Source organism: Sorex araneus, chromosome 2, assembly GCF_027595985.1.
Source record: "Sorex araneus isolate mSorAra2 chromosome 2, mSorAra2.pri, whole genome shotgun sequence".
Lineage (NCBI taxonomy): Eukaryota > Metazoa > Chordata > Mammalia > Eulipotyphla > Soricidae > Sorex > Sorex araneus.
In genome coordinates, this window is record NC_073303.1 from 129,540,161 (window position 1) to 129,552,384 (window position 12,224).

Genomic DNA, 12,224 nt, shown 5'->3' on the forward strand with positions numbered 1-12,224 from the left:
GGCCCCTGGCCACACAGCCAAGCCGGAGATGTGATGTCACCATGCAGGTCCCAGCCCTAGACTGCTGGTGCCTAGGCTCGCCAAAGTGAGCATGAGCGTGTCACGGGCCACACACTGGTGTGACCTCTACACTGCACACAAAGATGCGCCACTGCATTGCTTATGTAAGTGGTTGAGGGAGGTGCAGCGGGCAGCAAGGTAGCTCTAAGGCAAAGACACATACAGGCGGAAGGAAGGAAGGAAGGAAGGAAGGAAGGAAGGAAGGAAGGAAGGAAGGAAGGAAGGAAGGAAGGAAGGAAGGAAGGAAGGGAGGGAGGGAGGGAGGGAGGGAGGAAGGAAGGAAGGAAGAAGGAAGGAAGAGAGAAAGGGAGAGAAGGAGGGAGGGAGGGAGGGAGGAAGGAAGGAAGGAAGGAAGGAAGGAAGGAAGGAAGGAAGGAAGGAAGGAAGGAAGGAAGGAAGGAAGGAAGGAAGGAAGGAAGGAAGGAAGGGAGGGAGGGAGGGAGGGAGAAAGGGAGAGAAGGAGGGAGGGAGAAAGGGAGAGAAGGAGGGAGGGAGGAAGGAAGGAAGGAAGGAAGGAAGGAAGGAAGGAAGGAAGGAAGGAAGGAAGGAAGGAAGGAAGGAAGGGAGAGAAGGAGGGACGAAGGAAGGGAGGAAGGAAGGAAGGAAGGGAGGAAGGAAGGAAGGAAGGAAGGAAGGAAGGAAGGAAGGAAGGAAGGAAGGAAGGAAAAAAGGAAGGAAGGAAGGAAGGAAGGAAGGAAGGAAGGAAGGAAGGAAGGAAGGAAGGAAGGAAGGAAGGAAGGAAGGAAGAGAAAGGGAGAGAAGGAGGGAGGGAGGAAGGAAGGAAGGAAGAGAGGGAGGGAGGGAGGGAGGAAGGAAGGAAGGAAGAGAGGGAGGGAGGGAGGGAGGGAGGGAGGGAGGGAGGGAGGGAGGGAGGGAGGGAGGGAGGGAGAATGAGAGGAAGAGAGGAAGGAGGGAGGGAGTAAGAGAGAGAGGGAGGAAGGGGAGGGAGGGAGGAGAAAGGGAGGGAGGGAGGGAGGGAGGAGAAAGGGAGGGAGGGAGGGAGGGAGGAGAAAGGGAGGGAGGGAGGGAGGGAGGGAGGGAGGGAGGGAGGGAGGGAGGGAGGGGGAGGGGAAAGACCTTAGAGATGCTAAGGAAGGATAGGAGGAGGCAGCACCAAGGCTGTTTCCGGGCTGTGCATATGGGGGTCCCAGGTTCCAACCTAGCACTACATGGTCCCCCCAGCACTGCTGGGACCAGCCCCAAGCACTGCTAGTGTGGCCCGACCCCCCAAAAAATGTAAACTATGTCTTAAAACTGCAAAGCTCCATGGAGAGACCACCTCTCAGTATAATCAAGGCAGGAGCTGCCTCTCAGGAGACCGACCCCACCGCAGCCAGCCCCGTCCTGCCGGCACGGCGAGCAGCACAGAAGATGCCAGCAGCCTGTGCCCGTGGCCAGAGCCAGTGGGGCCCGGCTCTCTGCTGCCCACTCCATGCTGGCCCTGCTCCTGCTGGCCTAGGGCGCCGGCCGCATCGTGACAGGCACAGGCCTGTGGCTCTCCGTTTCCCCGGGTTTCCACTCTGCAGCACTTCGACCAGGTCCCTCAGCGGGACAAAATGTCAGATTCCCCTCCCAGAAGGAATCAGGGAGGGGCTGACCGTCCCCCTCAACGCCCCACTTCCGGCAAGACGAGAGGCTGCCCCTCGGAGACCCCAAGCCGCTCGAGGGAAGGAGACTCCGTCCACACGGGCCAGGCCACAGCGGCGAGCAGAGCCTGCGTGAGGTGCCACCCCCACCCCACCCCACCAACGCCGCTCACCTCCGGCCGAGCAGGAAGTCAGGGGCCACATACGCTAGACCCTGTACCTCGGCCTACAAAGGGGGGAGGAGGGCGCGAGGGTCCCGGGCTCCACCGGGCCAGGACCATCCCAGACCCTCCCTGCCACGTCAGAGCCGACGCAGAGTCGGGTGTTACGCGTGCAGGGGGCTCGCCCCAGCCAGGGTGGGGCTCCGGGTTCAGCAGAGGCCCCAGATCCATACACCTGAGTCCCAACGCCCTCGGATTGGGACTCTCTGGGGACCGACACCGAGGGCGAGGCCAGCACACCGTTGGGCGGGGGGGGGGGGGTCAGCCCACCCCCAGGGCCCGGAGGAGCTGCCGGGGCTCAGGCCTGCAGCCCCCTGACCCGAGACCAGAACCGCTGCTGGACTGCTCGGCTGCCGCGCCTCCAGCTCCACACACAGCCTAGAGATGAGGGATGGGGAAGTGCAGGGGCCACCTACACAGGGCGTCCCCGAGCGGCAGGAGGAGCAGCACAGAACTGAAGGCTGAAGCGGCGGCCACGGGGCCCGTGGAGAGCAGAGACGGCCCCGGCCGCGCGGAGTGGGGTGGCCAGCCTGGCCTGACAGATGCGCTGTCAGCAGGTCAGCGGGCAGGGCCGGGAGAGACGCTGCTCCCCCACCGCCCGGCAGACAGCGAGCCTCCCTCGGAGGGAGGGCAGCCGCGCCGCGGCCAGCAGCGTCAAGAGGGGCGTGCTGTGGCCGCCCGCTGGGCAGGTATCCCGGCCACCTGTGACTCTGCACATCTCATGGCCCCGCTCCAGGTCAGGGCCCAGGAGCAAAGGAGGTAGGGGACAGCGTCCGGGCAGGCCCCGCGTCCCTGCGCTCCCACACACCGGGGCCTGGGACCGAGCAGGAACCACCACCGCGTGGTCATTACCTCAGGCCTCCGTGTCTGCGGGTGACTGTCACACGCACTAGCTGACCATGACAGAAGGCCGGAAGAGGGACACTGGCCGTCGTGTCCTCCGAGCCTGGCTGGCAGGCAGCCCCTCTGCGTGTTCGTGGGCAAACCACCTTCGCCCATGAAGCGGGGTGCGGGGAGCCCGGCCTCCGGAGGGGACGGAAGGGGCAGTGTGAGGCCGTGTCTGCACAGCCAGAGGCACGCGATGCCGCGGACAATGGCGTGACGGAGGGGCTGGGAGGAGTGGGGACATGGGTCCCCAAACAGGCCAGCACCGAGAGGCCACGCCAGGGCAGCCTCTCCCACTGATGCCCAGGTACCAAGCGCCTCACTCAGATGGTGGGGCCGAGGGAGCAGCGCCCTGGGCCTGCATGTCCAGTCCCCGGGGGGCGGGGGTGGGCCCACCGGGGGTGGAAGCCACAGCACTGAGCACTGGGGGTGGGCACGCGGTACACACTTGCTACACCTGTTCCGCAGTGCTGGGGTGAGGGACGGGGGCGCCAGGACCCCCTGGCTGACCAAGGGCCATCCGTGTCTTGGCCCAGCACTCGCCCTCGGGGCCCAGCTTGGACGGCCACCTGGGTCCCCGCACCTCTTCCTCCCGCCGGCCAGGGGGAGCGGGCGCGGGGGAAACATGCCTGACGGCCCCCGGCTGTCCCAGGCTGCCGCTCAGCTGAGCCCTCCTGACCACAGCCAGGGACGCCGGTGCCCTCAGCCCCACCCACTGGAGCAGGAGCTCGTCCTGAGGCTGAGGCCCAGGAAAACCCAGGGCCCCAGGGCAGAGCCGAGGCCAAGACTGCATGCCCCCCACAAGGCTGACAGGAGAAACCCCACAGAAGAAAACCAGGGCCCGAGTCATAGGACCGCGGGGCGGGCGCCAGTGCTGCCCGCTGCTGGCCTGGGTTTGATTCCCAACTCACATAGGCCCCCTGAGCCCCAGCAGGAGTGACCCCTGAGCACAGAGCCAGGAGTCAGCCCCAAGCACGGCTGAGTGTGGCCCCCTAAAAGTTTCTAAGAAAAGGACAAATAGTTAGACTCTAGAAGACTCTATAAACACAGAAAGGTTTGGCAACAATGTGACTGGCCGTAAGGGGCCGTGGATCGGGCTGCCCTCCGCAGAGGAGTGCCCGCACAGCGCCTGGGGTCCACCGAGGGGCCCTGAGTGCCCCCAGCCTGTCTGCAGCTCCCCCTGTCAGGGCCCGAGAGGGGCGAAGCGTGGCGCTGCTCTGCCCAGATCCCCCCGCCTGCCGCCGGCCTGGACAGCCCCGGTGGGGGAGGGAGAAGCAGCCCTTGGTGAGGCCTTACCCACGAGCACTCCAGGGAGGAGCACGCTCAGCTACCTTTTGTCCTTCCTGCTTTCTGCCAGGAAGAGAGCTGGAGGCGATGGAGACAGGGCAGCCATCCTGGGCCATGAGGCCTCGCCCGGGCCGCAAGTCAGGCTTCCGGGGGCTTCTGGGGGCCCCAGCAGCGCCCTCCTCCCCGGGGAATGACCTGCTGTCCTCTACCGCCAGCAGTAACCGTGGGCCCCCAGAGATTCCCTCTGGGCAGCGTGTCGGGGGACAGAGGAGACTGCCTGGAGAGCCCACGGGCACACAGGCGCCAGTGCTCTGCCCATGTGCCCAGCACTCTGCTCACGAGTTTCCCCGAAGGGCTCCGAGAATCAGCCCGCAGAGACCCGTCCTCCACACCTCCCTCCCTGCACACAGGCACACACTCACACACGCATGTGCACACATGCACACAGTATTTCTGTCTGGAGCCTCCCCTGGGTCCACATGAGACCAGATGGAGTCCCAGCAAGCCCAGCCCGTTGAGAGCCAGGGCTGCGAAGGTCCTGACTCTGTACATGCAGAAGACAGAGATACACAGACACACAAATGCACACACACGCATGCACATACACATATGCACACACGCACGCATGTACACGCACACACATGCGCACACACGCACACATGCACACATGCACTCACATGCACACACGCACACACACGCGTGCACACACCCTGAAGCCTCAGAGCAGGGCTGAGTGCCCCCAGCCTCTCCCCAACACTACGCTGTCTCGAATTTCTACCTGGAAGCATCTACCCAGAATCTTCCCAGCACCGCTGAGACCGTCCAGCCCGGTCAGCCTGCGGGGTCCCCCTGCACCCCAGGAGCTGAGCCCAGGGCCAGTCTGAGAGACCCCTCAGCAGTCACCTCCCCACGAAGCTCCCCACGCCATGGCTGCTTCTGCCGGGAGACCCTGTAGGCAGAGAGGCGAGCGAGCAGGGGAGGGAGAGGCAGCAGCCCGTCTGCAGGGCACAGCCGCCCCCCTGCACATGCACATACATGTGCGCCAGCCCCACATCAGCCCCACACACATGTATAAGTGTTGCACATGTGTATCCAGCTCTACCCTGCGCCTACACCTGCACCTGTGCGTACATGCACACATGTACACACAGCTGCACGCACACATGGACACCGGCTCAGCCTGCATGCATGCACACCCCACCCTTCTGTGCACCCCCAGAAAGCTGCTCACACTCACAGCTACGGAGAGGCTCCAGAGAGGGGCCGTGCGGAACTGGCCCTGAGCGGCCAGGCACGTGGTGGTGCTGGCACAGTTTTGCTTGGAGAGGCACCCCGGGGCTACTCCCAGAGGTGCTTGGGACCCTGCAGCGGTGGATCTTGACCCCAACTCCCTCCAACCCCAGCTATGCAGTGCCTGTGCCCAACCCTGGGCCATCTCCCCGGGAGGGCCTGGCATTCCCACTGCCGTGGGGGGTGGCAGAGGGAGGCGGGGAGGCTGCCAGAAGCCCCACATTGGATATTCTGGGGGAAGCACCCAGACTCTCTGTGCTGGAGGACAGGGCGGGGGGAGGGAGCAGCTGCAGGTGTGGGGACAGCAGAAAGAACAGGTGTGAGCCCCCGAGATCCTGAGGGCCAAGCCGGAACCCCCAGGACCACAGCCCTCACCCCCACCCTGGGGGACCTGTTGATCAACAAACCCTGCCTGGGGCCCCGTGCATGCAGGGTTCCAGCCCCCACACAGCTCTCGTGGGAGCCAGGATCCCACCTTGCTGGAACAGTCACAAAGGTGGTGGGTGTGTCTCAGCTGCACCAGGAGATCTGGGGATCCAGAGGAGGCCAGGAAGTTGAGGGGCAGCAAACGGGGCAGAGCCTCGGTGAGGTGGGGCAGGGCAGGGCAGGGGATAGGCCAGAGCCTCAGTGAAATGGGGCGGAGCCTCGGTGAGGCAGGGCGGGGCCTCAGTGAATGGGGCGGGGCCTCAGTGAATGGGGTGGGGCTTCGGTGAAGTAGGGCGGGGCCTCAAAGAATGGGGCGGGGCCTCGGTGAAGTAGGGCGGGGCCTTGGTGAGGTGGGGCCAAACCTCAATGAAGTGGGGCGGGGCAGGAGGAGGGGAGGGGCCTCTCCCTGACCAGCAGGCTGGGTGTCACCTGCCTATCCTCTCAGGGGCCGTCTGTCTCTGCCCAGCCACCAGCCGTGCCCTGGGATCCTGAGACCCCACGTGTAAGGCGGGCAGTGAGGCCCTCCCCCACTGGCCTTCTCCCATGAAAGCCAACAGCCCGCTGTAAAATGCTGTGCCCTCCCAGGGGCCCACACTCCAGCGCCTGCCCTGGCCACCCCTAGGACTAGCTGGACCCTGGACTCGGGGGACACTCCAAGGCACGCTGGGGGAAAACGGGGCTTTGCCCAGGGCAGCCAGGCCTGCCTGGGGAAGCAGAGGGCGGGCAGACCTGGGCAGCATCACGGGCGCCAGGGCTCCTCCGTGGGGCGGTGGTGGTCCCGACGGCCCGACTGGGGTGCTCCAACACCCAGGAGAGGCCCCCAGCCCCCAAGCTGGCCCAGTGACCCACGAGCCTCCTCATGACAGTGAAGCAAACATAGCCCCGAGGGGGTGCCCAGAGGTGGGTGGGCACTGGTGCCCCCAGGTCAGGCGGGGGAGGGCGCTTTGCTGGGAGGGCCGGGGGGGGAGGGAAGGACTGGGTGGGCACAGAGCTTGGGAGCCACAGGGGGGTCTTCCCAGAACATGGGCAGGGGAGGGCCACAGCCTCGCCTGGTGGTCTCAGGATCAGGCGCGGCACGCGTGTTCTCCCCCACTCACAATGCCAGGTCCACGGGCCCTTGTCACAGACGAGACAGCCGGCAAGGCGCCTGGAGGGGCCGAATGGGGACAGACGTGCGGATGGCTGGGTCCCAGCGCAGGCTCACGGTGAGGCCAAAGGAGCACCCGAACCTTGCCAGGAGCCGCAGCATTGGGACCAATTCACGGAGGAGGAGATGCGGGCCGGGGCCACTCCCCCCCACCCCCGACGGCCCTCTCCACACCTCTCGGCCATCCAGCAGCTCCTTCAGGCCCCGGGGAGGGAAAGAAAGTGAGCGGCACCCGGCAGCTGTTCCCTGGCCGGGCTCGGCCACTGCGTGGGGCCCAGGACGGAAGCCAGTGAGGGCAGAGGCTCGGGCTGGCCATCGCCCCGGACCCCCCACTCACGGGTGCTCACCCTCCTGAATCCACACGGCCACATGGTTTCTACCAGCCACCCTCCGTCCCGGGCTCACAGCACATGGCTCTGCGTCCTCTCAGAACAGTGCCAGAGCCCGCACTCGGTTCTCACTGGTCCAAGACAAACGTCTGCTCGGAGGGGCCCGAAGGAAGGCGGTGGGAACTGGGGCGCGGGGCGCAGGGAGGGGGCTGCTGGCTGGCCGGTTGCATAAACAGAGGCACAGAGCCTAGGCAAGGGGAGGTGATGTCCAGCTCCCCGGAGCCACATGCACAGACCAAAGCTGGTGCGGGGAGAGGAAATGGGCTGACAAGACCACGCTGCTAGGGGAGCCTGGGGAGGGGGGCGAGCTCTCCACGAGGCAGCTGTCCACTCAGAGCAGGCCCGGGCAGCACCCGCCTGTCGCTACCCTCAGCCCTTCCGCCCCAGGACAGGTGCCCACACTGAGTTCACTCTCCTCTCCAGGCTGGGCCCCCCAGGGGAGATTTGGCATTTCCCAGGGAGGCGTCAGGAGACCGTCCACCCTTGAAGAGAGGGTGCGGTGGCCTTCCCACGATTGTCCACTGCTGCCCCTGCCACGGCACCGAGGCATCTCTCACCGGCCGGGTACTGCGACACACTCAGGGGCCACTGGGAACTTACGCCGCTTCTCTGGAGAACACTGGACAGCCCAAGCGGACATCGGGCGGCCAGAAGTGAGGCTGGGCACCTGACGGTCCCCTAAGAAGGGAATTGATCCTGCTAAGGGTGGCAAGGGGCGCTGTGCACCTGTCACAGCGCCTGGCACCATGGCTGGACAGGGCAGAGCGGAGGTGGGGGTGATGGACAGGGAGGGAGGGAGCACTCAGAGGAGGGGATTGGAGAGTGCAGGGTGGACACTGGAGGGGGTGCAGGGGTGACAGGGGGGCAGGGCAGGGGAGGACGCTGGAGGGAGGAGGCAGGAGTGACGGGCAGGTGGGTGGGTGGGTGGATGGCTAGATGGAGGGACAGGTGGACAGAAGGACAGACAGAGGGAGGGATGAGTGTATGAATGGGTGAGTGGATGGGTGGATGGATGCGTGGAAGTTGAGTGTGTGGGTGGGCGGATGGGTGGAAGGATGGATGGATGAGGTGGGTGGGTGGATGCTGAGTGCACGACGGGCGGATGAATGGACGGCTAGGCATGGAGCTGAGTGGGGGTGGTGCATGGGAGGGGGATTGAGGGGCACAGGGAGCCGAGTTCACGCGAGAAATATGTCAATGGGAGTGTGAGACGGTGTGGGGGTGGTCAGTGAGCTGTGAGGCGGGTATGGGAGTAAGGGGTGAGCCCAGGAGAGTGGGGACGTGCAGAGGTGAGCAGGGGCACGGGTGTGCGGGCACAGACGCAGCCTTGCTGCCAGCCCCTCCATGCAGAGCCACCACCCAGAGGTCCCGTTGGCTGGGGGTCAGCCTGTGGTCCTGGGGCAGTGCCAGGCCAGGCCTGGGGGAGGGGGCAGCCACATGCCCTGCACACGCCTGCAGCCGCCAGGACACCCGGCCTGGGGCGCGGCAGGGAGGTGCGGGAGGAGCAGAACCGCCAGATGGAATATTCCACGGGGCTGGGCCTGGCTCCTCGGACAGTCCCTGCCAGCCCCTGTCGCTGGGAGAGGGCAGGGCGGCGGGGGCCACGGCCCCTGTGAAGGGTTGGCACTGCCCCCCCCACCCAGTGGCTGGGCCACTTGGGTCCGCTCGGCCACTCTGCCGTGGGGGCCAGGAGCCGCAGGCTGGGGGGAGCAACAGTTCGACCTGGGCAGAGTCCCAGGTCCAAGGGCTGCAGCTAAGAGGGACGCAGTGGCTGGGGACAGAGCCGCCGGGGCTCAGGCAAGCCTAAGAGGACCTGTGAAGCAGGTGGCCGTGTACACGGGCGCAAGGGGCCACTGCGCGGGTGGGGGCACCGGGCAGCTACCTGGGGCGGGCTGGGACACGCTAGGCTGCCGCTCCAGGCCTTATCTCGTCATCTGCAGAGCCGCAGAGGCCTGGGGCGGGGGCACAGCAGAGCACAGAGCAGGCGCCCAGCACGGCACCAGGCCTGGGGCGGGGGCACAGCAGAGTGCAGACCAGGCGCCCAGCACGGCACCAGGCCTGCCAGGGAGAGACGGAAAAAGCTTTCTACCTGGGAAAACTTCCAGCTTCTGTGCGCAGGGAGAGGAGGGTCCTCCCGGGTTTTGGGGGCAGGAGGGGGCGCAGGGGGTCTGGAGCAAGGAAACTGCAAGGACCCCAGCCCGGCCAGCTCCTGGGCTCTGGAGGCGGCCACCTACTTCGGGCCGGGCCCCTCTGCCCACCCTGCACCTGGGACGGGGAAAAGGCAGAGGGGAAAGCCCCCTCTCCCCTGCCCACCCAGCACCCCCCACGTGCCAGCCAGCACAGTTTCTGTCCCCCAAAGGTTCAAAACCTAAGGAGAAGTCAGGGGGCTCTCAGGTCCCGAGCAGCAGCTCACGCGGCCCCACTCAGGGTCACTTCTGCCGCTGTTGGGGTGCCATCACTGCTGGCAGGGGCAGCCAGTCCGGCCTCACGTCCCTTCCTGCCCGACACCAGCTTAGGAGGGGGGCCGGTGGGCTTCCCGGGGCAGGGGGGCAGCCCCCGTCCACCCCATGTGCAGGACCCTCTCCCGAGCCCTGAGGATGCCGGGCGGGTCTCACAGCACTTGCAGCCAAGTAGCTACGAGCAGCTCAAAGCAGGGTCAGCGGGGAATGGACTCGCGCCCCCGCCAGCCTCACCTCCCCAGGACCCCACAGCTGTGAGCCACTGCCACACGGGTCCTGCACGAAAGGCACCACCGGGAACCCAACGCCAAGCGGCGTTTTCTGTGTGTTTCGCCAACCCGCCTCGCAGAGCCAGGTAATAAGTGCACGGGAGAAGCCGCCTTCATTAGCAGCCGCGCCGGCGCCCCGCCCACTCCTGCTGGGTGAGACTCTCCGCCAGGCCCGGGAAGCTGGGCCCACTCGTTAATGTCACTGTCCGGGAGGAGACAGTTCCTGGGGGGGGTATGGGGGGGCGTTGCGTTTTGTTCTAGGCCTGGGAGCACCTTCATTTGCATTTATATTAAAAAAGAAGAAAACAAACAGAATTAACTGGAAAGTGGCTTTGTAGCCTGTCCATCTCAGTGCCTCGGCTACCTGGGGCAGACAGCACGGGACTGGCCCCCATTCGGAAGCCCAAGTTCACACCTGTGAAGGGCACAAGCCAAACCGAAGTAACGATACCACACCCCTTCCTCAATGGGGATACTGAGGCTGGGCATGGAGCAGCACTTCCCTCGCTGCCGTCTAGGGGGCTGGACTCAGATTCTGTCGTGCTGTGGGGTGGAGCCTCTTCTTCCACACCCCCAGAAGAGCAGTTGCGTCCACCACTTTCCCGTGGCCACTCTGCAGTCACCCATGGTCAGAACCCAGGAACAACCCCCAGGAGAGCTGCACTGACCCCAGTGATTTAGTCTGCCAGTCAGTGTGTCCCCACACACGCCCCGCAGAGAGTGTTAGCTCCGGTTCTCTCTGCATATGGTCACCCCAGGCGGGGGGCGGGGGCACTGAAGTCCCCGCAACCCACTGGCCCGCCGTGGTCTGCCAGGGTGCCTCCCCTGCCAGTCTAGGCCACCACGGCACCCCAGAGGGACCAGGTCTGTCCCCTCCCCGGGGCCTCCCGTTGGCGGGGAGCTATTCTCCTGCCCTCAAACCAGCATCCCACCCCGCCATCGCGGCTGCTGGACCGAGGGCACAGCCAGGAGGAGCCAAGCTGGTTATGAAGCGACAGAAGGACCATTCCCTTCCCCGAACGCCAAACTCGCACGGATGAATTAAACATTTCCGACAAGATGACTCCCTAAAAAGTCTTCTCAGCCGAGACGGGAGACAGAGCGTCCTGTGCCCGAGCTTCCTGTTGCATATGGCACGGCAAGCGAGCGCCTGTTCGCAGCACCAGAGCTCCCCAGACAAAGGGAACGGCCAGGGGGGCCCGGACCAGGCCCCCAGGGACCAGGGCGGGGGCAGGAGGGTGCCTGGCCTTCGGTCGGGCAAACGAGAGCAAGACAGGGAGGGGGGTCAGAGAGAAGACACCCCCCCTCAACACTCGCCCTGCCAGGCCCCAGGAGATGGCGTGGCCCTGCTGGGACAAGCTGCCCACCACAGGCCCCGACGTGCCTCGAGCTGGCTCACAGGACATCAGCCACACGGCTGGGGCCGATCCCACAGGTCTCACCGTGGCCTGCGTTCCTGCGCCCCTAGCCCGGATGGGGGCATGGCCAGGCACCCGCCAGGGTCTCTGCTGCCAGGAGGGCTCCTGGCCAGGCATAGGGAGGGCCCTCAGAAGTGGGGCCCAGGGGGCTGCCTCCCCAGGATGGGGCTGAGCCCCTAATTTCTGGACAGCCAGCAAACAGATCTGACCCCACCCGGCTGGATCGTGCAGCTCCTCTTGCCCCCTGGGCGGCCACCAAGCTGCTACCCCTACCCAACACGGGCTGGCAAACTCTCCCTGGGGGGGCGGGGGGCGGGGCTGGCACATCGGCTCCAGAATTTCAGCAGCTACAGGAGCAAGCTGGAATCCAGGCTCAGCCAGGGCAGAAGGCTGGCGAGGGGCAGCGTGCGGTCCACCACCACGGGGGTCTCCTGCCACTGGGGCCAGGCCAGCCCTCTCCAAAGTCGCCCAGAGGTAGTAAGTGTGAGGGGGGGCGCGGGGGCCCTGCGGCCCAGCCGGCGGCGCGCCAGGGCGGTGGGTGGGTGGGTGTCGGCTCGGGGATTATTCTTAGCGCTCCACACTCCGGGAAAGTGGCGCCTCCGCGCTCCGGGCTCTCGGCACGCTCGCGCCGGGCTCGCAGGGCAGGCGGGCGGCTCAGACGCCAGCGCCCTGGCGCGGAGCACCAGGTGGGCTGGCAGGCGGGAGGCCGGGGAGGGGGGGCTCGCCGGAGAGGATGGACGGGCGCTGCGGGAGGGGGCCCCCCCGTCTCCGGGCCCCATGCCCAGCC

At 66.0% G+C, this 12,224-nt stretch overlaps 1 protein-coding gene across 1 annotated transcript in view; it reads right to left on the reverse strand.

Annotated features, from left to right (window-relative positions):
* KCNK9 (potassium two pore domain channel subfamily K member 9) overlaps positions 1-12,224 on the reverse strand; it is a 52,025-nt gene that overhangs the window by 39,076 nt on the left and 725 nt on the right. The gene's annotated exons all lie outside the window — the stretch shown is intronic.